This window comes from Rhipicephalus microplus, chromosome 3 (assembly GCF_043290135.1).
Source record: "Rhipicephalus microplus isolate Deutch F79 chromosome 3, USDA_Rmic, whole genome shotgun sequence".
In the NCBI taxonomy this organism is placed as follows: Eukaryota; Metazoa; Arthropoda; class Arachnida; order Ixodida; family Ixodidae; genus Rhipicephalus; species Rhipicephalus microplus.
In genome coordinates, this window is record NC_134702.1 from 71,410,201 (window position 1) to 71,437,018 (window position 26,818).

The 26,818-nt window shown below is 48.6% G+C and overlaps 1 protein-coding gene across 1 annotated transcript in view; it reads right to left on the reverse strand.

Moving 5' to 3' along the window:
• The window catches only part of LOC142802828 (uncharacterized), an 84,966-nt gene extending 77,326 nt beyond the window's left edge, over positions 1 to 7,640 (reverse strand). Inside the window, exons 1-2 of the mRNA XM_075887880.1 lie at positions 7,541 to 7,640; positions 3,107 to 3,154 (exon numbers count right to left, since the gene is read on the reverse strand). The gene's annotated coding sequence lies outside the window, so the exon portion shown is untranslated. The remainder of the gene's footprint in view (positions 1 to 3,106; positions 3,155 to 7,540) is intronic.
• Positions 7,641 to 26,818: the final 19,178 nt, after the last annotated feature.

Genomic DNA, 26,818 nt, shown 5'->3' on the forward strand with positions numbered 1-26,818 from the left:
CACCATCTTTTTTGAACACTGTGCGCGACCTTAGTCTCTTACACACTTGTGTAAATAATAAATTGATCCTTGCAGAACAAGAACAGCAAACGAAACAATATGGTTGGTATCACTGGCATTATGCAGAGAAAAAGCGCAAAGAATCACTATGGTTTTTACCCAGAAATTCACCTAGTTGCCTGCCGTTTTTTTTATTTGTTTTGTTTCTCCATAGCATATTTGTAGCCGACATGAGCAATGATTTTACCAAAACATTGTTGGCTATCAAACGAATCGTTTTTCATAATGCACGAGGTGCTAATTGGGTGAACTTCGTTATTTATTATACGGATGCTTTAGATGACTAAAAAGAGCAAAATTCCGAATCAGAGATACTTAGCACAGAGCCCATTTCAAGAGAAGACGATAGTAAACGATGAAATCAATGAGAAAAAAAAACAGATCGTGTCTAGTTTTTAAGTAAGCATCTTCCGTCCTGTTTCGCAAAGTGAATGTTAATATTCCATTATTCCTGCTTATCATCATTACTTCTTACGCTGCGACAACCGGTTGCACAATTATGAATAACATTTACTACTAATGTATTTCGCCATTCATAATATTTACAATTGAGAACATAGAAGATGTGTAATACTTACATTTCACCTAAAATGAAGCCAGTAAGAGACCGAAAATAAAGGCGATGCATTTAATCGTTTCATGATGTAAACGACAGGCTTATTTTGTGAATACGCATATTACGATTGCGAAATTCTATGCACTTTATTTGGTCTTGTAACACTTTGACTAAGACGCATGCTATCGCCGCTTCTACGTATAAACGTATTCATCGAGCTGCAAGTTCCGTACATCACTAGCATTGCAGAATCTTTAGCACACCTGCACTCTTCACCACTGTCACCCACTCCCCATACTTATAGACGTCTCAATCTCTGTTATGTGCTGATTGATTGGTATACGGAGTTTAACGTCCCAAAACCACCATATGATTATGAGAGACACCGTAGTGGAGGGCTCCAGAAATTTCGACCACCTGGGGTTCTTTAACGTGCACCCAAATCTGAGCACACGGGCCTATAACATTTCCGCCTCCATCGAAAATGCAGCCACCGCAACGGGTGCTCCAATGCTAAAGCAGTCCCATTGAAATTAATACCACTCACTAAACAAATATACCGCGATTCTACAATCTTTCAGTTTTCCTCGTCCTAATACTTAAACGCCCTCATTGTGCATGGGAACGCTGCTCTGAATACGCCGCCTTAAAGGGACACTGACACCGTTTCTATACATACCGTTTTTGATTAGACCACTACTAGTGCAGATAACTGGCACCATGATTCAATAGAAACACACCTTATTAGCGGAGCTACGAGTGATAAACAGGTACCCTTCTCCTCCGCTCAGCCTTTCGCCCCCAACTACCTCCACTCCTCCTTCGAGTGCTCGGTGCTAAGCGCCACCTTCACGCGGCCCTGCCGCGAGTTCCACAGCCAATGAGATCAGCAGCCATGGTGACGTCAATGGGGCAGAGCATGTTGCTCTGTCAATGTGTAGTTGAAAACACGTTTGGCCGAGTCGCAGTGATCTGCAGTGATTCGCAGTTTTAAACCATCGTAAAAATTACACGCAAAGAGCTCGAATTGGTTTGTAAATGACCCTTTGGACTGCAATGTGTTACAGTCGACTCCGTGAATTCGAACTCGAAAAGTATTGTGCGGGTTGTTCGAATTATCAAGAGATTCGAATTATCAGACGTTCTCAGATATGTGAGTCTGGGTGAAGTGACGCCATACATTGTGATTAGGCATTAGTTTTATCACAATTAAAATTTTTAAGCGTTTTTAAACGCTAACAGCATGCAATGAACAGAAAGCAGATGTGTAAGGTTCACAAATTTATTGGCAATTCACTGCTGAGCAGACCTTTTAAAGAAATCGTGAAGCTTTGTGCTGAAGGCACATAATAAAGAAATATAAGCCTTCAGAACAAAGCTCTGTCTACAAATGAGAAGCATCGCAGTTTACCATGCGTGAGCTTCGTTTGAAGCATTTGTTTACTAGCAAAACCTTTTTCGTGAAGAACGGAGGCGCTTGTTCTTCATTTTCAGACTGTTAGGATTACATAAAAACATGAACTTTTCAATAGCAGTGGGAAAGCAGCCGATATTTTTGGTGTAGAACCGCGAAAAGCATGAACAAAATAATGGTGGTTTAATTAAGAGACTTTTAAATAGTGCATTAAAATAATAGAAGGCCAACCAAAAATTTGAAGTTTGTTTAAATACCAAAAGTAATAATTATCAGCATTTGATTTATAGAGAGTGTATATTGTCAATGAGTGGGTGAAATACGCCTTTGGCCGAGTCGCAGTGATCTGCAATGATTCGCAGCTTTAAAGCATTGTGCTAAAAACACAGTTTACGCAGAGATCTGAGATTGCTTGGTAAATGACCCTTTGAACTTGTGCTTGTGCTAGTGCCAAATCATCGAAACCATTTCAGGGTCCGTTTAAGTTAGCACAGCTAGACACCGCAGGCTACTTCACTCTGCGAAGGCTTTTTGTGTTTTATACACACACGAAAATCTGCCGAAACGTCATGAGTTTCATGACTCCCCGTGGCCGTACCAGTGTGCTAAAGACAATTATTGCGTTCACTATATGTCTCTAAGCTAACATGTATATTCTCCATTACACTCTACTACAGCACAGAATAACGGAGTTGAGCAAGTTGGCAGGTGTTCGTTCGGAAGAAACAAGGCGTATATGCAGGGAGGCAAAAAAAAGCCAAGACATCACCTAAACATGCAACAACTAGACCAACAAAAGTTTCTGCTAGGAGTCAATGACTTTGTGAAGTAAGAGCATGTGTCGTGCCTTGATGTCTCTCTAGTGTTAGCTTTTGTGCACCCTGTACCTGCAACGTCAGTACAATATACAAAAAGTAAGTATGTGGCGAATCAACACGTGTATTTTTCTTGTTAACGACAAAAGATATTTTCTCCACCTAATTTCACTTATTGCAGGCTTTAGTGCGTGAAAATTTGCACGTTTAACAGCTTCGTTTGTCACGGAAGTCATGGACGGCGCAGCGTGTGCCACTCACCTTGTGGTTCCCCCTGCTCTTCCCTCCTGTGCAACGGCGCGCTGCTATCTGTGTATAAGGGAGTGTTACATTAGGTTTCCTAATCATACACTCATGTATAACGTGAGACACAATACCCTGCTCTGTAAGCTGTTTTACGTTGATGCCAACGTTCAAAATGTAAATCATCCTGCGAAAACACTCGTGTCACCTACTTGGTTTTGTCACCAACGTACCGTCGTGCTCGAATACAATAACACTCACGTAGTTTGCCGTGGCTTCGCTTTGTTAAATACTACAAGGTGAAAATAAAAGGACATCACTCCAACTTTCTGCGGGGCTGCGAATGAAAAAAAAATTGCATACCTGTGTATTCGTATGTACATATACGAATGCATAGAACGTGCGCACGACAATGTAGTAAGTATGGTTAAGCTCGCCTCTAAAGAATGGTTAGAAAAAAGTTGTTCACAATTTTGAGTACTTGGTACAATACGGGGAAGCTGAAAGCCATCGCTTGGTTCCAGATGGGCTAATGCAACAATTACCCACTCAGGTGGAATGTTTTGCGCGACGCTGCTGTTTCACACTGTCCGTTGGAAGCTTTGTTTTTGGTATAGGCACAAAATCTTGAGGCCCGAAGACAGCTCAGGTATTTATTATGGACGTCGACACGTGCTGTAAGAGGGCACTCTCCGATCACGAGAAAAGTCGATTCTTCGTTTAGGTGCCCTGGTTAGGCACCAACTGTAAGGCCTTCACAAGGGCCAATTTTTTGAAAATTTTTGCTTTAAGGTAATTTTCTTCGCAGGCGTACGAGAAAGGAAGAGTTTGCCCTATTTAAGCCCCATGCCGTACTTTACTTGTCATTTTTTGATATTGCGAATGCGCGTTAGGATTCCTGTTTGCTACCGACACAGTGCAATGCTTGTAAAAGCGTTTAAGCGCAAACTAATTTTTAAGAAGCTTTTTGTAAAAGAACAATAACATCTGGGGCTTAAGGTTCCGAAACCATCATAAGATTATGGGAGCCACCGTTGTAAAAGGCTTCGGAACTTCAGATCGTCTAGTGTTCTTTAACCCTTTGGTGCCCAAAATGATTTTTCAATAAACAACACCAAGAACACTCTGCATGGTATGCATAAGGAAATGATGAAATATGTCAAACACGTCTTCAGATAAAAAAACGATTATGTATAGGCGAGTAATGAGTTGCTGCTCATGAGCAACATTGGGTACATATGGTAATACTTCACACGAAATGCCTTGCAGCAGTATCGGCCTGGAATAGGGTGTAGATGCACGCACCATCCAAGACTGAGGTTTAAATGTACACATCCCAAAGTTTGGTTTAAACCTGCGTTGCGGTACTGGGCTTGAATCGGGTAGCTTTGAAAAAAGAAAACATTACAAAGATAGAAAACAGGAGATATATTGTCTTTTTATATAATGAAAACATTTTTTTAGATTTATAATTGTGTAAATAAAAAGGCCACTGAACCACGCAGACATTTTTGTAAAAATAAAGTTTTTTATTTTTCCTATGCTGAACTGATCGGCAAATTCTGGGAGTGACGCCGACAAGAAAGGACGAAATTAGCGCTAACCGGTTTCTAACAATCTCTTCCACACTTAAAACATCGAATTTAACAGCTCCACACGCTGAAAATTATTACAATCACGTCTTCTTATTTTTCTTTTGTACTTCCATATATACCCAATGTTGCTCGTGAGCAACAACCCATTTTGTAATAGAGGTTTCAGTGATGTAACATGCGACCACACTAATAAGCGGGCTCATAAACGTTCTGCAATGTCTTCTGAGTCACTTTAGGTATAACAGGTGTCGCAGTAGCATCCTGTTCCACTGTAGTCGAATAAATTTGCTACCTTGTGTGGAGATTTCTTCACCGCCTTTCAGACGCTGAAACAAAAAACAACACAAAACGCGATGCATTTTAATTTACGCTTTTTTTAAAGCTCGAGACGGTCGGTAGTGTTTTTTTCATTACCGCATATAGTGCCAGAAGGGTAACGCAGCAGGGTGCCTTTGCTGAAAAAAATATATTTGGGGGGAAAGCTCCTCATAGCGGCACCCGTTCGTCCTTCGTAGTCGTAGTAGTAGTCGTATTGTGTAACCAGCCTTACAATTTGACCTCCAAGGTGGTGCCGGTGAGAGATTTCTTCTGTGAGTTGTCGAACAATAAAAAATTTGCAGCATGCGCGTTAACTAATATCCGAATTCTCCTGTCTCTCATTGCCCCTTAGCAGCCATTGGCATGTACATTGAGCACTATCTGGCAAGAAAGGGTTGCTACGTTATACTCGCTGGGCATAACCTCCTTGGTTTTAGAAAGGTTTAGCCAGCGTTGGGCCGCAGTGCCATGAAAACATTGAACTAGTATATACCATGAACTCGAGGTGGTTAAAGGTGGGAAGTTGACGCGAAGCGCAAGCCGTAAATAAGTGTGCGTGTGCCACCTATCGTTTAGTCCTTGGAACGTCCGCTGGATGGCGGTGCATATGCGGAATATATGATGAAAAGATGCGAGATGGTGGTATTTGGAGTGTTGAATAGATGGACGAACGGACACACAGACAGGTGCATGGACGGACTCACGGATGGCTGCACCTACGGATGGACGCATGGACGGACGCAGGGGCGGATGCATGGACGAACGCAGGGACGGACGCACAGATTGACGGGCGGACGCACGAACAGATGAACGCACGGACGGGCGAAGGGACGCACGGACGGTCACACAGACGGACGCATGGACGGACGGATGCTTCGCCCCACTCTCTATCATTCACTCCGTGGATATGCTGCCATTTTTTATGAATGTTGCCGTAGAGCAACAGCGGGCATCAAAGAATTAACGCGCGCTGACATCCCACAGCGCGCGCGCCTCTACCATTTCGAATCCGTCGAATAAGGACCACTACGCTAAAGGAGCTTTTGTAATTGAGGTGAATTATTTATTTCTACTATTAGTAAATTGCTCCTCAGTTATTTCAGTATTCACCACGTGGAAGTCAATTTGGCTATATACTGCACGTAACTACCCAATGCCCAATGACTATGACTAAATAACAGTGCGAGTTTGGTGCGTCTTCATTTGCAGGTATATACGTGCATATAAACTAGTAGACACAGACATGCCAATATACTGGCTAGAATATGGTCATTGCAGCTCTAAATGTTAATAGATATAAGAGCCCTAAAGTGACGACCTTTTGCGCTATCGCTGTCAAATTTTGTTTTTATTTTTCCAAAATGAAAGCTTTGCGAACACAAGAAACTAAAACGTCTTATGTTTCTCAGTCCTAAATCTTGTGGATCATGAGGATTTGTGGATTTATGTTGAATATTCTATATCAGAGGCTTCCGAAACGCACAGTAATGATGGTCACATCGGAAACATTATGTATCGTATGAGTGTCCAGAAATGCCTTGAATACAAATCGCCGGACGTTGAGGTAATCTAGGAACGCATACGTCTAGAAGTAGCTTGTATACAACTGGCTGGTCGTTGAGGTAATCTATGAAAGTATACGTCTAGAAATAGCATGAATACAACTGGCTTGACATTGACGTAATATATGAAAGTATATGTTTAGAAATAGCTTGTATATAACTGACTGGACGTTGACGTAGTCTATGAACGTATACGTGTAGAAGTAGCTTGAATAGAGCTGACAAAGTTTTGGTAATCTATGAACGCATACGTCTAGGAATAGCTTGTACACAACTCGCTCGGCATTGAGGTACGCTTATAAATAGCTCGAATACAAATGGCTAAACGTTTGAGTAACATATGAACGTATACGTCTATGAATGGCTTGTAAACAACTGGCTGAACCTTAAGGTAATCTATGAAAGTATAGATTTATAAATACCTTAAGTACAGCTAGCTGCACGTTGACGTAATCTATGAAAGTATACGTTTAGAAATAGCTTGAATACAACTGACTGGACGTTTAGGTAATCTATGAACATATACGTCTAAAATGGGCTGTATAAACTGGCAGCGAAAATTCAAGACTTGGTATTACCTCACGATACTATGTTTTTCCACTGCCTGGCCTCCAGTCTGCTTCTTGGCTTCCTTGACAATAAAGCTAGCCATCAGCACGGTACACTGTGTTTTTACCTTGCTCTTTCCTGATTTCACCTATTCAAAGAAGCTGAACGAAAAAGTTATCATGACTAGATGCAGGTGCGTAGACCTGTGCTACCTTGGTGTTGAATTTTTATAATTATTCACCATGAATGGCACGTCTAACTAAAGCTATAGTAAATTTAGGGCAGAAGATGAAATTAAGTAGCTTCTTGGTATAACGCGGGCGCAGCTAGTACAGGACCTCATTGATTGGCGGAACATGAAGAAGAAGCCTCTGCCTTGCAGATGGCGACGTCAGGCTGATGATGATGATTATGATGAGGATACTTACGCGATCGTCTCGAAGATTCGCCGGCTCTGCTGCCGGCCGAGCTTGTCGCTGTAGGCAGCGCGCCCGACGTAGCGGAGGACGATCCCGCTGCTGAAATGAGACCGCGGCAAAGCTGGGGTGTTATTACGAAACAGTCGACTAAGGTATGTGGCTGCAGTTTATGTAAGCGTTGCTTCTTTGACAAGAAGACTGGTTCGTACTTTGAATTTCGCTCATAGCAGATGACAATAGAAAGAAGACATACGCCAAGTCTTTCGCATCCAGTGTCCTTGCTCTTAGACATCTGAGATATAATATTGTTTCTGGCTGACATCCTTATAGTCTTCTTTGTTGTCCCAGACTGCGCACTTGTGCCCCAATATCTGACGTCGTATCGCCTCTATCGTGTTGCTCTTTTTTTGTTTGCTCTTACAAAGCCTCTAGTATTTAGTGGTGCTGCTACTCTCTAAGGCTAACAGTCTTATAATGGTATATAGAATAAGATTTAAGGAACCGTACTGACGAAGCTCTTCGTCACTCATGAGAGAAGCTATGGCAGAAGTCAAGCAACAGGACGGTAAGATATCGCTGCTAAAGAATTGCGGAATAGCGCGTAGTGGCTCAGTTCCTAGAAGGCACGTCTGAGCAAAAAAAAAAAAAAAAGAACAAAGCTCAAAAGTTCGGTCACACATCAATGGATGAAATGAGAAATCTTTGAACAGGAAAGGTCACTGCAGCAACTGTTTTTTTTTTTTTCAGAAAAACTTGACATCCACGGTGGCCTAATGGTGCTGGTGCATGCTCTATAGGTAGAAAGTAGCGAGATAAAACGCCGGCAGTGGCGGCCGCATTTGCAGCGCAGAGTAGAATGCTTGAGGCTGGTGATTTAGGTGTAGAATAAAGAAACCTAAATGGTCCAAATTTCTGGAGCCCTCTGCTACAGCAACCACCATAATTATGCCATGGTGTTGAGACGTAAAACCATAATAATTTTATCAGACGACTCGCCTTCGTCACGGCTTTCAAAAAGACACAAGTGTAGTCATTATATATGGCTCCAGTGGCGTTTTCCGATCCACAATTTCTCATAACTGATGCGCTGCTTACAGAAGTCGTTTCATGTTGTATAGGTTTAATTGAGCACATGAGCGGCAGAAAGCCACGAGAAATCTGGACTGGACAGCGTCACAGGTTCGACAATAAACGCCTTTATGTCGTGTTGACTCTTAGCTCAAGACAGGGCAGACCTCCGCTAATGAACTGTCGTCATAAATCAACATAAGGCTACTTGCGCATGACGGTGCTTGGGAAACAGGCTTGAGATCGTGTAGAGCAGTGCTACTGAGGTGGATGAACAGCCGTGATGACCCTGGCTCACGGCGCTGGAATTAAGAGCGGCCAGGAATGCAGTGCGAGACGTCGTTCCAGGATTCGTCGTCTTCTTCTTCTGCTTCGTTCTTGCTTAGTCTCGAGCGGAGTGACACGAGATGGTTTGTGCCACACTTCGCGCTGAGCACGTCGACGATCATACGAATTATTATTATTATTTATTATTATTATTTTTAATATTATTGAGGTAAAAACGGTCGAAGTGAACTGTTAAAAACACCAAGATCAAGGAAGTTAACATTATAGATTAAAAGTCTCTGTATTATTAACTTTCTTGGTCTCGATATTTTGCATAGTCCACAGTCATTGCTTTTACTTGAGCTTTGCGCTGTCTCACCATGGTTTTGCACACTTACGAATTCTTTCTTTTCCCGTCTTTCAGCGAGCCTTCCACATAGTCTTGTATATTCCGCCTTATTTTTCACTACCATTTCATGATTTTCGTCTTTTTTTAATTCTTCTCACTGCGCGTATTCACTTCATTTATAAATGAAGACTGTCGGTGTCGTATTGTTAGCGGCCATGGTAGTCTAGAGTCTGATCGGTTGCTGACCCGCAGGTCACGGGATCAGAATTCGGCCATGGGGTCCGCATTTTAGATGGAGGCGAACATGCTGGAGGCCCGTGTTCTTGAGGTGCACGTTAAAGAACCTCAGGTGGTCAAAATCTCTGGAGCCCTCCACTACGGCGTCTCTTATATACACATGGTGGGTTTGGAACTGTGAACCCCAGCAATTGTTACTGTGTATTGCGTTGTTTATTTTTATCGTTCTATAATTGCGTGCGCCTGCGCAATGATCCGATGTTTGTTCCTGAGCACGTTAAATGAATGACTGATTGATGATACGCCACATAGAAGCACGTACACCTAACGGTGGTTTAGATAAGAAGGGAATGGTACAATAAAATTAAATTGACAACAATGATAATAGTTTTCTAAGCAGAAGTCAGCTGTGTCTAAACACGAGCTGATTATAGATTTTGGGGCCAAACGGGTCGGCGCCACTTCTGCGCCTGCGCGTCGCGGCGATGCCTCCAAACACGGGCACCAGCGATAAGAACACTCTCGCCTGAAATAAGCAAGAAAGCTGTGTGTGTGCCCCGATTCAGGGGCAGTCGTTGTTGAACCTTCAGTGCGGAAACATAACGTTATGTTATCCCACAATTTATTATTATTATTATTATTATTATTATTATTATTATTATTACTATTATTATTATTATTATTATAAAAATAGATGCTTTGCGCCTTTTCGGTATACTGTAAAGGCGCTAGACACGCGTATTTTCTTGCTATAGCACTGGTCTATCTTGAAGCCATAAAGTGGAACCCCCTATGCCCTTAAGCACTTGACAAAACTCATGCATAGGAAAATAAAACACGTGAAAACAAGACAAAATGACTGTATGAACAAAATGACATCCCTTGGCAGGGCAAAGTTTGGACCCGCCCCCCCCCCCCCCCCACTTACACGCCGAGTGTCGAAACCACAATGCAACACACCCCTATTTATTGACTAGCGTACACGCCAACGCTAGTTAAATATGTATGTAGCCGAACGCTACGATTGGCCTTCATTTCCTATGGTCTGGGTTAGGACATCTTCATCCCAATCGATACGATTGATATGTGGGGATTAACACCCCAAACCACCATATGATTATGAGAGATGTCACAGTGGACACTCGGGACACTCGTGCAATACTCGGTCTCGATTTAGAAAAGGCCTTCGATACAATAACGCACTCGTCAATCTTGAAATCGATCGCAGCCCTCGGCCTAAATCATCGATTTTACTACTTTATCCGCTCTTTTCTCACTCGACGCAGAGCCGTCCTCCGCTTAGGAGACCTAGTGTCTGAAGAAGTGGAGCTCGGACAGCGGGGCACTGCTCAGTGATCCGTCCTCTCACCCACGCTCTTACACCTCGTGATGATCGGGCTTTCCGAACGACTTTCGAAAATCAACGGCCTGAATCACACTATCTATGTGGATGATGTAACCATATGGTGCTCCACAGGGTCGGATGGCTTCGTTGAATCCGCGCTGCAAGAGGCTATCGACACCGCCAAGTCCCACCTCGAGCACACCGGTCTCAGGTGCTCATCCGCGAAGTCGGAGCTGTTGATATATTTGCCCAAACGCCAGGGTGCCAAGCCCAAATGGTGGAAACCTCCGGCGGAACGCAATATCACCCTCCACACCATAGATGGTCGCACTGTACCCAGGGTAGACACCATCAAGGTCCTCGGCATGATCATTGAGTCCCGCGGAACCAACACCCAAACAGTACACAAGCTCAGGACTAAGACTGAGAATGCCATACGACTCGTACGTAGAGTAGCCAACAGGCACCATGGCCTCAAAGAAGACAACCTGCTGCGTCTCGTAAACGCGTTTGTTTTGTGCCATTTTACCTACGTTGCCGCTATACACAAGTGGCTACGTGCTGAGCGCGATCAACTCAATGCGCTTATTCGCAAGGTGGTCAAACGAGCCCTTGGCCTCCCTATCACCACTCCAACGTACAAACTCCTCGAGCTTGGCGTACATAACACGCTAGAAGAGATCGCCGAAGCTCAGGAACGCGTCCAATTGACCCGAATGACTACCACCAAGGCAGGCCGCCATATTCTGCGCGAGCTCGGCTTCTTCTCCTCGAGGGCCAGGGACCCCCCAGAGTTGACTCTAATTCCTCGTGAAATCCGCGACATTATCACGATCGCTCCCATACCACGAAATGTACACCCCGAATACAACAGAGGCAGGCGCCTTGCGCGGGCGACCGCCATTCTCAAGCGCATAGACATGGAAGCGGACAACGTCTCGTTCGTGGACGCCGCTGCCTATCGCAACAACCAAGCCTTCACCGCGGTCGCGGTATCATGCGCGCAGCAGACTCTTAACTCAGCCACAATCCTCACCCGAAACCCCGAAGTAGCGGAGCAAGTAGCTATAGCTATAGCTATGCTCGACAGCAAACGGGAATTCATCTACAGCGACTCCAGGCCGGCCATCAAAGCCTTCGAACGCGGAGTCATCTCCGACCAGGCGTTACGTATCCTGCGCAATGCGGACCCGAGTGCCCTGAAGCACCACACGGTCATCTGGTTCCCCACCCATCTCGGCCAGGTGCCGGGTGCCCTATCCAACCTCAACGAGATCGCCCATGATGCAGCGCGCGCACTTACCGACCGCACTGCCACAGGGCAACCTCGTCTTGCTGGGTTAGATACCAATCGGGATGCACCAATTACGTACAATGAAATTACAAAGCACTTTTACCTGGAACGCCGCATTTTTCCACCCCCATATCCGAAAGTTAACCGACCGCAGGCATTAACCCTACGCCTATTACAGACACACACGTACCCAAACCTTGCCACGCTTCACGTTTATTATCCCGATGCATACCCCAGCGACACATGCCCATCATGTGGACACACAGCGACACTCGCACACATGCTCTGGGAGTGTAGAACAACTCCTCCCGACTCTACCTCAAACAAGTGGGAGAGGTTCTCAGGAGCTCACTGCTCGCCGACCATCAATGGGCCGCCCAGCAGGCCCACGAAGCGGCCGCCAGGTACTCCCTGTCGGTCCCTACGTGGGAGACGCCCGCTACGCGCTAAGCGCGTCCTGCAGGACTGAAATAAAGTTTTTTCATGCCATTCCGCAGTGGAGGGCTCCGCAAATTTCGCCCATCAGGGGTTCTTTAACGTAGCCACGACATGAACGGGGGTGCTGTTATGCCATGGAGTTCAAATCGTACTTCAGTGCTTCTGCAAAGGCAACCAACGTCAAAACCAGGGAGCGTGCCCGGCTGACGCCCTCGCCGTCAACAATGTGTATTACGCAACTTGTGGCAATCTCCCTCCACGCACGTGCCTGAGTCCAGCCCGATGATGTAGTCGACGTCATCTAGCCCGATGCCTCTTACGCAACATGTGGCAATACCGCTCGCCCATGAGTGCAGTCCAGCAGCGGTTCCTGATTAGAGGCTGCTGACGCAAGGACAGCAGCGTTCCTGATTGGAGGCTGCTGATGCAAGAGCGGGTGGCGTTCCTGATTGGAGGCTGCTGATGTGAGGATTCCCCAGGGCCTATAAAAGAACCAAGCGGCATGACGACAAGCAGCAGACGAGATCGTCAGAGCATCCAAAAGCTCTCGACAGCGTCGGAGAGCGTCCGTAGAAATCCCGGCCCATCGTAGCATCTCAGTACGAGTTTTTTTTTTTTAAGCTGTCAGCCCCACTGCCGAATATGTAACGCCTCTGTTTATGCTGTGCGTAAATGTTGCCTTGATTGCCCATCGCCTTGTCCGCTCCATCTATCAGTTCTGCGCAGAAGCAGCCGCTAGCTGAGACACGCGATACCCAACAGTGGTGACAGTGGATCGTTTCGTTAAAGCGTGCACCCATATCTGAGCACACGTGCCTACAGGCACTGAAGGCTCTAAGTTGCGGCTTTAATTAGCAAATGTTAACATTAACATCAGGCAAATAACAAATCGCTGGTGATGACTACAAAAAGATTTTTTTTTGACATTGGTCTCCGCTATTGCCAAAGCTATCTCGAAGGCCTCACTTTCACCTTTCGTTTACACCGAGAAAGTGGACACCGTGTGTCCACATCTGCAGTATATTCAAACGGAGAGCAACTGTGAACAAACTTTCTAGAGAGAGAGAGAGAGATTAATGAAAGAGGAAGAGACAAAAAGGACGCTATTTTCTGCCTCCCGTCGCGGGGGCACGGCTCAGCGCCTTTAGGGATCGGGGAAGGGGAAGTAAAGATGATAGGAAGAAGAGAGGAAGGAAAGAAAAAGTGAATGTCATGGCAAGAGAACGTCTTGTCAGTACAGTCAGTAGTGCGAGTGAAAAGAGTCCGTCTATAAGGCGGCGAGGTCCGCGCAAGCACAGAACTCGAGGAAGGCTCGAAGGGCTTTCGTCTTCGAGCGCGCGGGAAAAAGTATGTCTTCCATTGTTTCGGCAGGTAGTCCAAGCAGACGATAGCGGCTTACCAGTGCGCAACGCTCAGTGGCCAGGTCAGGGCAGGAGCAAACAATATGCTGCAGCGTTTCGTCATCACCGCACCTTCGGCACGCTGGCGATGAAGAGCGACCCGCGGAATACATGCGTGCCGCAGGCCAGACGCTGCCAGTACGCAGGCGAAGCAACAACCGCCGCTCGCATCTGTCCAGGCCGGTCTCCGGAAGGGATGGTGGAGGTTTGCCGCTTGCCACCCGTGTGTCAGGGTGGGCCGTTGGTAAGAGCTTCCGCAGTCGCTGCCGTGAGTAATCCGACTGGGTTACCGCCTTAGTGACTGGCGTGTCGCAGTGGTGTGCTGCCTTAGCGGCGGCGTCAGCCTCCTCGTTGCCAGCTATTCCAACGTGCGAGGGAAGCCAGTGGAGGGACAGGCGCACACCACTCTCTTTGATGGCGGTCAGTTTTGCGTGCAGCAACGCCACAGTTATGCCTGCTTGGTCTGGTTGGAGCAGCGCTTGTAGGGCTGGTCGGGAGTCGCACAGAATCGCCACAGGCAACTGGGGTAACGTGGCAGCAAGGTGGTCGGCTGCCAAGTGAAGGCCGGCCAATTCAGCTGCAGTGGAGCTGGCGTGAAAGGGAAGTCGGCAGCGGATGGTTGTCCCAGTCGATGGTATGACGCAGGCAGCCGCGGCCGAATGGGGGCTGTCCCGAACGGACCCGTCCGTGAATACCAGGAGCTGCCCCTTAAGTCTTTCATGAAGTTTCGCCACGGCTGCCTGATGGAGCTCGCATGCCGGTGTGCGCCTTTTTCTGAGGTTGTCCAGAGTTAATTGTACGTCCAGAGGCTGCTGGTGTGGTGGAGGGGGTTGGATTGGACTGGGGGGATCGGGGACCAGCTCTTCATAGAGAGCGCAGATCTGTGCCATCCGTGACGCTGGTCGGCTCCGCAGTCTCCGAAGGAGGGCAGCGCCCCCGAGGGCCCTGTGAAGGCGATCCACGTGATGCAGCGCCTGTCGTAGCATCAAGAGTGACAGAGGCCAGGTCTGGGCCTCCGCCAGGGTTGCAGCTATGGGTGACTGACGGGGAAGTCCCATGAAGCGCCGAATTGCCATGCGATGTTGCCGCTCCAGTTGCTCCTTGCGGTGTGGCGCTAGCTGCACCAAGGGCAGTGCATAAGTTTGCGCTGTCGTTGCAGCCCCTTCGTAGAGTCTTAGAGCCAGCCGTGAGGTGCACCCTTGGCCCCTGCTGAGCAGTTTGCTTACGGCAGTCTCGACCCTGGTGGCCTTGAGGACGGCGAGCTTAACGGCTGGTATCCAGGTAAGGCGGTGGTCGATCCTTAGCCCCAGGTACGTCACTGCATCGCTCCACGGGATAGGTCGGTCACCTAGCACAAGCCTTCGGACGGCCCTCCGCGCAGCGGCTCTGGGGTGAACCAGCAGTGCCTCCGTCTTCGTGGGCGAAACGTTCAGTCCGATTGCCTTGAAGAAAGAGACGACGGCATCCAAGGAGCGCTGCAGGGAACGCCTTATGGCCGTGAAGTTTTGCCTAGGCCCCTTAACCCACAGTGCCACATCGTCTGCGTACAAGGAGCACTGCGTGGGGTAACGCTTGTCTGCGGGCATCGCGGTCGGCAGCCCCGCTAGCACCAGGTTGAACAGAAAGGGGCTCAGGACGGAACCTTGTGGAACGCCTGCTGTCACTGGCCGTGGATCGCTGAGCGCGCGTCGTACTCTAACCCGGAGGGTGCGTTTTGCCAGAAAGGCACTGATAAAGGTACGTAGGCAGCTCACGATGCCGAGTGTGTCCAAAGCACTCTCTATCGCTATGTGAGGCAAGCTGTCAAAAGCGCTCTGTACATCCAGCAGGACGAGGAGGGCCACTTCGCCGTTGCGCTTGGCCTCCTCCAAGGTAGAGACGACGTCCGCGATCGAGTCTGCTGTGCATCGGTGGCGTCGGAAGCCCGTCTGCTGTTCTGGTAGGAAATCCTTTTCCCCCGCAATCCAATTTAGGCGTGCCAGTGCTATGGCTTCCATGAGCTTGCAGGCAGCAGAGGTGAGAGAAACGGGTCTGTAGGACGTAATGGCGGCACAAGGGCGGCGAGGTTTCCGGATCGGCACCACAACAGCGGTCAGCCAGGCTTCAGGTAGGTTGCCGCTCTGCCATATTTCATTAAAAGTCCTCAACAGGTGTCGTCGTGAGGCCATATCCAGGTTGCGCAGCATCTGGTATGTGATGCCGTCGGCACCAGGGGAACTGCGGCGCTTGGTTCTGGCTAGAGCAACGTTCAGTTCGTGTTCGAAAATAGGGTCCTGACACAGAGATGCGATCTGGCTGGCCGTCCAGGCAGGGTGATGACCTTGCGGTGGCTTGGGAGCAGGCGTGGCGATGAGGGCTGAAGGATTGGCTGGTGGGAGTTCTGTGAAGCGATCGGCCAGTCGCTCTGCCAGTTCTTTTTCACTAATGCCTAAGTAGATGGCCACCGCAATGACGGGTTGCCGCACCATTGGTCCAGTGACGAGGGATCGTAGAAGTCGCCATGCTTTTGCGCCGCCTCTTGCCTGACTCAGGGAGAGGCAGATGCCTTGCCAGCTTTGCCGCCTGCGACGGTTGGCATGTCGCCGACATACCGCATCCACACGATTAAAGAGTGTACGTTGAGCTGGGTCATGGGATTTTAGGTACCTTCTCTCAGCCCTGCGCCTCGCAGCCCGTAAGTTCAAGTGATGGAGGTCTGGCACAGGGTGGTGCTCTGGCACCCTGGTCTGGATAGTTGCCGCCTGCGCTGCCACTGCTACCAGATTCAGGAAATCCTGATCCTCTGGGACGTCTCGAAGCTGCCTTCGAAAAGCCCGCCAATCGATCGTACTACACAGCCTCCTCCTTGGGATCTTTCCGCCCACAGGTGAGATGACGATCGGCAGGTGGTCTGAACCCCAGGAGTCAGGCTCCACTGCCCAATCGTACCGGTCCCCTTCACTGGCCAAGGTGACGTCAATGGCGGAGCATGACGGTCGTGCTGTTCTGCGGACGAAAGTGAAGGATCCGGTGTTCAAAACTTGTAGGCCCAGTTGATGGATAACGTCCACCAGATCCCTTCCTCGAGAGGAGCAGGTGCTACTCCCCCACATGGTGTGATGAGCATTCATGTCCCCACATATGAGGTAGTCTCTTCCGAATTTAGCCGTGAGCTGTAACAGCATGGAGGCGTCCCACCGCTGTCCAGGTCGCACATACACAGAGGCCACTGTCGTGTCCACACCGCGAAGCCGCACCGTCACGGCACAACACTCAAGAGCCCCTCCAGTGACATCAGCCACGTTTATGTGCACATGTGGTAGTTCTCGTCGCACGTACACTGCACAACGTGGTCGACCCTGGGGATGTGCACTCGCTATGCACGGCGCGTCCTGGCACGTGTCTAGAGTACACGACGTGATACTTTGGTAACCGATGTATCCGGGAAGTCGCAAGTCGGTCGCTGCTATGTACACTTCCTGCAAAGCAAGCACATCATACTCGCTCTGCAGGAGATGTGAGGAGAGGTCTGCATGCCGCCGCCGCAACGAGTGAGCGTTCCATTGAAGCACACACGGGCGGCGGCGGCGGTGGTTCTCTGCAGCATGCGGATGAGTGTCAGCCATGGTGGCTGCTATGAGGGTGCGCGCCACCTGCCTGAAGGCAGATGGAGCGCAGCTGGTTTTCAGGAGGCAGCAGGTCCGCAACTGCTCTTAACAGGAGCCTCAGGTTTGCATTTTCCTGGTCCACACGAGGCTGGGAAGGTACCTTCGCGGGTGGACGAGTCGTGGTAGTGTCTGGGTGCTTGAGACCAGCCGAAGGGCCCCGTTGTTGTACGCCTGTCTGGCCTGGATGGGTCGAGCTGACCGTCATCTTGGATGGTGATCCCACTGCGGCAGCATAGCTCTTGCCCGTGGTCTGCCTCAGCTGAGGACTATCAGTTACACTAGGGCTTGCCCGCAAGACTGCTTGAGCCTCGCGGTGAGGCAGGTAGGTGGGAGCTGATGCCTTGATGGTGGCCAGGCGCCGCTCTCTTTGCCAGAGCTGACAGTCTGCGGAATCAGCTGAATGTGGCCTGCCGCAGTGCAGGCATCTTAATTTGTTGGTGCAGTTGGCGTCTTTCCCATGGTGGCCACCACATCGCAGGCACCGCTCTGGTCCTCGGCAAGTGACGGCGATATGCCCATAGCGTCCGCACCGCCGGCACTGAAGCGGGCGAGGTCGGGATGGCCTCACTTCGAACACCATGCGAAAAAGGCGGACCCGGGTGGGAGGCACGGGAGAGGCGAACCGCAAGACTAGTGATGTCCCTTGTCGCCTGGCTGCAATCACCGGCACATCGGACGACACGGCGGCCAGGAGGGCTTCGTCGGTATAGTCGCCATCGACGCCTTGCACCACGCCACTGCTTTGTGAACGGTCAGCAGGGAGGCGGGCAGTCACGGGTATTCCTGCGAGCTCCGATGTTGCTAGTAGGCGATTCATCCATTCTGGTGTAGATGCGTCTGCTGCCACGATGTTCTTTTTCGTGTTTACTCTCACCTCCTTGACTCCGGGCAGCGCAGAGAGAGCTTGCGCAATGGCAAGACGAGAGGTGCGGTGAAAGGAGGCGCTGGCGTTTGCTGGTCGAAAAAGAATAGTGCCCGAGTCTAGCGACGATGAAGCAGAAGCCGGCATGGTGTGTTCAGAGGCGCGTACCCCTGCAGGAGCGGTCTGAGTCGCAGTGGGCGCATTAGAAGTCCCTGGAGCAACGTGGGCAAGCATAGCCGTCGATTCAGTGGCGGGACGAGGACCAGTGTGGGCAGCGGGTCCTTGAGATGTCGAGGCTCGCTGTCGGCGCTTCTTAGACTTGGAGAGGACGGTCTGAAACTCAGACTGACTGATTTCGTCAGTTGCGTGTGTGACGGCGTCTTCGTGGGCAACCGCATCATTTGACGTTGGGGTAAGACACGCAACTGTGGCACGTTCAGGCGCTACTGCGTGCATCTTCCGCGAGCCACCCTCATCGTCGCTGCCCGACTCGCTAGGACGCGAGCGCTTACGCGTTGACGTAGTATCCATGTCTGCAATATCAGGTTCCTCGTCTGACGGCAGTGGTACGTTCTGCGGAACGGTGACGTTCACGCACAGAATTGACCCGGCATCTTCGAGTTGGGCTGTATGATGCGCCGCTACAGCGGTCGAAGATGCTGTGGTGCTAGTGGTAGGGCTGGAGGCCGCCGAGGACGTCAGGCCCCTTGCAGTTGTCTCGACGTCGGCAGCAAGCACCGGTAGGCGAAGTGATGTCGGTTTCTCGCTGACGACTCTGCACAGTTTCTGTGCCTGTTCATGATGCAACCGCACCGCTTTGGCACTGGAGATGAGGTTCCACAGCACGCGGGTGCACGCGACGCTCGCTGAGCGTCTGTGTGACGATGTGGGAACCAGGGAACGCGACGGGCGTTCCAATGGCGTAGCCGAGAATGGAGGGGACTGCTCTGCCATGGTAGTCGGGATGACAGCTGCCCCAGCGACGCGCAGGAGCAGAGGACGCTGTCACTGGGCTCAGGTCACCGAAAGCGGTGGCAGGGATCCAAGGGCATAATCTGTAAAGATTACTCGCCTTGACAAGACTCGAACGGGTATGAGAGTCCAGGAACGCGAGGAGCACTGCGCGGAACGCGGTCGCGTCTCTCGCGGGCTGACGCGGTAGCGTCTCTCGCAGAATCGGGAGCACCGGGCAACACGTCTGCTCTCTGTGAACGCTCGAGAGAGACTCCCCAAACTTTCTAGAATCCGTAATGAAACCATTCAACGCCCAAGAATGGAGAGATAGATAGGGAATGCGCCTACAAAAACGAAAATTCCCGGCGCCATTCATGCATCATAAAGTGAGCTTTGCACCACTGATCGCAATATACATTGCCCTCGTATGTACTTCATCGCTTTGGCATCATGTGTACACCCAAAATTAACGCATTTGGGCGTTACAGACGGCCCGTCGGAGTGCTTGCCTCGAACTATATGTCACGCGACGCTCACTTGCACTTATATTGCGAGTAGCAGCACGCCAAAATAAACTGAAACATATTTAGCGTTGTACCTGCACTTCTCTTTTATGAACGTCCCACTTTTCTGGATTGACGTGGCATTCACGTTAGAAGCCAGATCCTTAATTATCAGCGAACCACGCCTAAACACTAACAAAAGAGGAGGGCCTATGCGCCTTCGCTTGCGTACGGCTCTCTTTGCACTACCCAGTTAGGGCCACGGAGCGTGGCGATGGGGGCGCTGGAGGTGGCATTTTTCGCAGCGACGCCTGGACAGGGTCGGACGTATAGGGATTCACGGCCACTTTAGAATTTTCTCTCCCAAGGCCACCCTACGCATGCGGGCGCACGACATGCGAACGAAGAGCGAGGCGCGCGTGCATGTACAGGCACAAGGCGTCGTCTGCTCAGTGATCACTTAGCAGTTTGTTTCAAGCGCTGTAGGGCCTCCAATTTTGGCAGTATAAACTAGTAACTGGAAATAAAATATCTGTCACCCCTACAGCTTGGTGTTACTGAGAGAAATCTGAAAAATACCTATCATGAACGAAAATCTGACGTGATTTTTAGGTGTCACCTTGATAGAAGAGCATGTAAAAGATTTAAACATGCCGAAAACTTCATCTGGCGAGTGTCGGAGTGAACCGCATTCCTCCGAGCACGGCCGCCGGCGTGCGCCCGATCCAAGCAGACATGCTCCCTGACTCCATCACACCACCCTCGGGCGCTGCCACGGCCTGGCAGTTTCCCCTCCTCAAACATTGTTGCTCCGTGCGTGCAATCCCAACGGATAACTCGGCGACAAGGTGCCTGTAGGCTCGTCCATAAATAAGAGTGTGTATCTTTGTGGTTAAAGCGCTGCACATTGGAGTGAGGGGGCCAGGGTAAAGTCCCACTAAAAGATCTTATTTGGTTCATTCATTCGTATTTTGTTGCACCAGGTGTTTTATTTTCTAATGGTTTTAGTTTATGGCTGCTTCATAAAGGTTACAGCGGGTTCCAGTTTACGGCTTGAAGATACACCAGTGCTCTCTGAGAAGCGCTAGACGCTCTTTCTTTGTACGCGGATGCAAGAAAAATCATGGAGGTGTGACATTATTTTTCAATTAGTTAACGCGTCAAAACCACCATATGATTATGAGAGACGCCGTAGTGGAGGGCTCTAGAAATTTTGACCACATGGGTTTCTTAAACGTGCACCCAAATCTGAGCATATGGGCCTGCAGCATTTTCGCCTTCATCGAAAATGCAGCCGCCGTATCCGGGATTCCATTCCGCGACCTGCGGCGCAGCAACCGAGTACTTTAGGCACTAGACTACCACGTCGGGGCTAGGGAGGTGTGACATTACCGCTGTGCTGTATATGTAAAAAAAAATATATGTACTGTGCGTGTTCGGACACGGGTACCTTCTTTAAAGAGACTGTCTACCGTCCTTCAATGTTCTCCTGTTTTGTGTCGCAATAAAAAGCGTACCATGTGAAGTGTCTAACCTTGAAGCGGTTTCTCTGAAAAGTGCGTAGAAATTTTAAATGCGAAGCATTTCTTAGCAAACTTCGGCGACATTAGGCGTATCTATCTATCTATCTATCTATCTATCTATCTATCTATCTATCTATCTATCTATCTATCTATCTATCTATCTATCTATCTATCTATCTATCTATCTATCTATCTATCTATCTATCTATCTATCTATCTATCTATCTATTTATTCATTCACACATCCATCCAGCCGCCTACGACTTTTAGCTCTCCTGACCGTTTCAATATTGTGATCGATACTAAACTTGGTATGGCATAACTTGACAGTATGAAAAACATATGTGACTAGTCATAACATGAAAATCATGACATAGATGTGGATGTCATGATTTACATACCGTGATCCTACAGTTCTTGCGGTGGTTTCGTTCACATGGCATGTTGCAAAACTGGTATGGTATGACATGATTGCATGGCGAACACGAGCAACAGACCCTGACATGAAAATCGTGACATGGGTGTCATGTAACAACATGACTACATGCCAAGTTCATGATGCGCTCGCGGCCGTTTCGCTAGCGTCACTTATACCAAATCTTGTATTACAGTACATGAATGGATGACGAAGGTATGGCACTGGTGCAAACACGATAATCATGAGATTCGTTTCATGTAACAACATAACTGCATGCCGTGCTAATGATGCGCTGGCGGCCGTTTCGCTCGCTTCATTTTTAGCAAATTTAGTATTATGGGACGTGAATGGATGAAGAAGGATGATACTAGTGCAAACGGGATAGACATGAGATGCATGCCATGTAAAAACATGACTACATGCTACGTTCATGATGCGTTTGCGGCCATTTTACAAGCTTCACATGTACCAAAGCCGGTATTATGCGACACGAACGGCCGACATAGGTAAATGACACATGCAAACATGATAATCATGAGATACGTTTTATGAACAACATGACTACATGCCCCACTCATGATGTGCTCGCGGCCGTTTCGCTAGCTTCACAAATGCCCAATTTGGTATTACGCAACGTCATTGGATGATGAAGGTATGTGACTGGTGCAAGGATGATAACCATGAGATGTGTGTCATGTGGGATCGAATCCCAGCTGTGGCGGCTGCATTTTCAATGGAGGCAAAAATGCTGGGGCCCATTTGCTCAGATTTGGGTGCACGTTAAAGAACCCCAAGTGGTCGAAATTTCCGGGGTCCTGCACTACGGCATCTCTCATAATTATACGGTGGTTTTGGGACATTAAACCCCACTTGTCAATCAGGTGTGTGTCATGTGAGAACATGACTACATGCCACAGCTAAGGCGCCAATACATTTCGACGTGATGCGGTGCGCGTGCTCGCCGGCGTTCATTTCGACGCGTCACGCCGGCGTAGCGACGCCAGGTGCCGGTCCTGCCATATACTCGCAGGCGCGCAACGCACTGCGTTGCTTTGACGCATGCGGGTTTCAGCGCGTCCGGCGTCTCTCCGTCACGAAAAGAGAAAGACGCAGTGTTGTCTGGGTATACCACATGGGCACGAAATGGAGCATGTCGCATTTTGCACCGGTTGCCGTCGGGCCGCGCTGACGGACGCTGGTCGCGCCGGTCACGCTTGGCGTCAGACTATAGAGTCCTCGCGTTTTGCTAACGTATAGCGTCGCTGTGCCCAGCATGCACGCGTGTCAACGCTACAGTGAAGTACATTGGGCTCTTCAGGATATACATATACCAAATTTGGTGTTAAGTGACGTTAATGAATGACGAAAGTGTACTACTGCTGCAAACACGACAATACTGACAGCATGTTATGTAGGAACATGACAACATAGCACGCTCATAGCGTGCTCGCGCTCGTTTCGCTAGCTTTCCATATGCCAAATTTGATATTGCGTGATGCGAACAGACCACGAAGGTAAATAACACGCCCAAACATGATAATCAAGACATGCGTGCCATGTAAAACATGTCTAAATGCTACGCTCATATAGTGCGCTCGCGGTTGTTTCGCCAGCTTCACACATATCAATTTCGGTGTTACGTGAGGTCAATGAATGACAAAGGTATATCGCTGCTGCAAACATGATAATCACGGCACCTGTGTCATATAAGAGCATGACAACATACCATGCCCAAGATGGGTTTGCGGCCGTTTCGCCAGCTCCACTTAAACCGAATTTGGTATCACGTGACGTGAATAGATGACGAAAGTGAACGACAAATCCAAACGTGATAATCATGTACGGCATGATTTACCTCCACCTCGTAACGTTGTGTTGATTTTAAAATGACAGATCGACCTTTCTCATTCGTGCTTCGCATTATCTTCGATTCCCACTGTACGTGGGATCTGCCAATTTTTAAAACAGCTTTTTTTTTCCTCTCCGTGCTTTTTCTCCTTCCATGGGAGTGACGAATGCCCACAATATTATTCGGTGCTGGTAGAAGTCGAAAACTGCAACCGCGCGCGCTTTTTGCAGGCTTGATCAAGTTTTGTTTATTAGTTAAACTAATACCTGAGTGGTCGTTTTAGGCAGGCACACACGCTTTTGTTGTTCTGATGAGCGACAGTGGACGTGGTGCTCGCGTTTCTCCGCAGTTTGCAGGCAAGCAAACACACCGCCGTCATCGCCACCGGCCGGTTATTTGAACGTGTGAGAAAAAAATATCTAAATTATACTCTGGCGCAAACAAAAGCAGCCTTAAGGGCATAAAATACGATTTCAAGTTATACGCGTTTGTTTTAGGGGCGAATCTCCTTATAGAGGCACCCGTTCGTCCCCCGTAGTATGTAACAAGTATAACATTTTGACTTCAAAGGTGGTGCCGGTGAGAGACATCTGTGCGTTGTTGAACAATAAAAAATAGTGCTCAATGTACATCTCAATGGCTGCTAAGCTAATGGGGAATGAGAGACAGGAGCATTCGGCTTTTACTTAACGCGCAGTCTGCGATCACCATTAGCAGCCATATGCATGTACATTGAGCACTATCTGACAAGAATGGGTTGCTACGTTATACTCGCTGGGTGTAACCTCCTTAGCTTTAGAAAGGTTTAGCGAGCGTTGAGCCGCAGTGCCATGAATACAATGAACTTGTATATACCATGAATGAACTCGAGGTGGTTAAAAATGGGAAGTAGATACGAAGCGCAAGCCGTAAGAAAGTAAAATTCGAATTCTCCGCCTCTCATTTCCCATTAGAGCCATTGGCATGTACATTGAGCACTATCTGACTGAAAAAGTTTGCTACGTCATACTCGCTGGGCGTAACCTCCTTGGTTTTCGAAAGATTTAGCGAGCGTTCGGCCGCAGTGCCATGAATACAGTGAACTAGTATATACCATGAACTCGAGGTGGTTAAAGGTGGGAAGTGGACCCGAAGCGCAAGCCGTAAGAAAGTGTGCGTGTGCCACCTCTCGTTTAGTTCTTCGAATGTCCGCTGGATGGCGGTGCTTCTATATGAGGAATATCGTTGTAATACCTCGTTGTAATTGCGGGAGGGTTAAATGACGTCCTGAAAAAAAGAATCGTCAGGACTAGCGACGGCCTTGGCGAGAGGGGTGGATGACATGCGCACCGTGTCCCCCCAGATGCAAATTGTAGTATGCACAGTACCGGAAGTACCGGTGCGCAACGTCAACCTACGAAGAGCGGTTGTCGACGCAAACAAGGAGATATGGCGGATTAGTCGAGAGAAGGGTTTCGAGGTAGTGGATTTAAACAGGGAAGTGCACAGGTGGGGTGGATTCCAAAGAGACAGGATTCATTTCGATAAGAGGCTTGGACACGAGGTGGGCTGGCGACTGGCAGGACGCGCAGTAGCTTTTTTGGGGGGCTCACGGGCCCTTCGGAGTCCGGGGTAGCTCGTAACAGGGAAAGCAACCAGGAGGACGCTTTGACAGGTAGAATTGCGAAAAACCAGAAAAAAGGTAAAAGAAAAAGGAAAAAGGCGCGTGTTGCAATTAGTTACATAAACATGCAGGGTGGCAGAAAGAAGGCAAAATGGTTAGAGATTGAGGAGCAGTTAAACAAAGAACAGATAGGCGTGTATGCGGTTACAGAAACACACCTTAGAGACTTGGAAGAGCCACCACATATTAAAAATTATGTTTGGGAAGGGTGTAACAGGACCATATCGGAAAGGAAAGGTGGGGGTGTAGGAATGCTAATTCACCGCGGACCCAAATGGGTTAGAGTGAAACAGACGTGTTCAGAGCACCTCTGGGTTCGGGGCACAGTAGGTGGAAAGGAAACGTGGCTAGGGGTAGCCTACTTGTGGACGGGGAATAACTGCAGAGAAAAGAATCAGGAGATAGTGGATTGCATGAGTGCAGATATTAAGGAATTTGGTAATGGGGCCGAAATCATCCTTCTAGGGGACATGAATGCCCACATGACCTTGACGGATATTCAGACACCAATGGGAAGTTATTACTAGATCTTTGCGAGCAACATAGTCTGGAGATAGTTAACACGGGGCCTAAATGTGACGGCCAGATCACATGGGAAGTCGGAAACAAGCAATCAAGTATTGATTATTGTCTCATGACTGAAGGAATTTACCACAAACTGACAGAAATGAGGATAGACGAGGAAGGCATTAACAGCTTGGGTAGTGATCATAAACGAATAACATTACAAATGGGATACGAAACTGAAAATATGAGCATGGAATCAAAGTCTGGCAGCTCGTATTTAAATGACAAACAAATAATAAATATAGCCGCAAGAGTCGAGGAAGAAGTAGGCGAAATACCAGGCAAGGGCTGGGAGTATAGTGAGCTGTTACATCTAATGACGAAGGAGATAGGGAAAGAGAGGAAAACTGTTTGCTGGAAAGGAAAAAGGAAGCCAAAAAGTTGGTGGAACAAGGAAATCCGGGAGGCGATCGAGAAGCGACGCGAAGCCTCACGGGAGCATAGAAAGGCAAAAAAGGAGAAGCGGCCGCAGGACGAAGTCAAAAAAATATGGGAAATATATTTAGAGAAAAAATCCCTTGTACAGAAATTGGTAGAGGCAAAAATTAAAGGTGAAAGTGAACGCTGGATGACAGAGATACACGAAAAAAAGGAGGCCGCGCCTAGGATTTTTTGGAGCCACATAAAGGCGCTAGGTAGGAAGTCTGTCACAACGCAACAACATATTCTAGATGAAGGAGGAAATCAATTGGAAGGGTACGAAGCGCTAGGTTACATCCAAAAGGTAACAGCCGATTCGTTTCAAAAGAGCGTCCAGGGGATCTCCCCGGTGAGTAAAAGTGTGGCGGAGAAAGCAACAGAGGAAGAGCTAGTACTTGATAATTTCAACTGGAAAAAGGCCGAAGGAAAAATTCCAAAGCGCACTGCCGCGGGTTTAGATGGGATTCCCGTTAGCCTCATTAA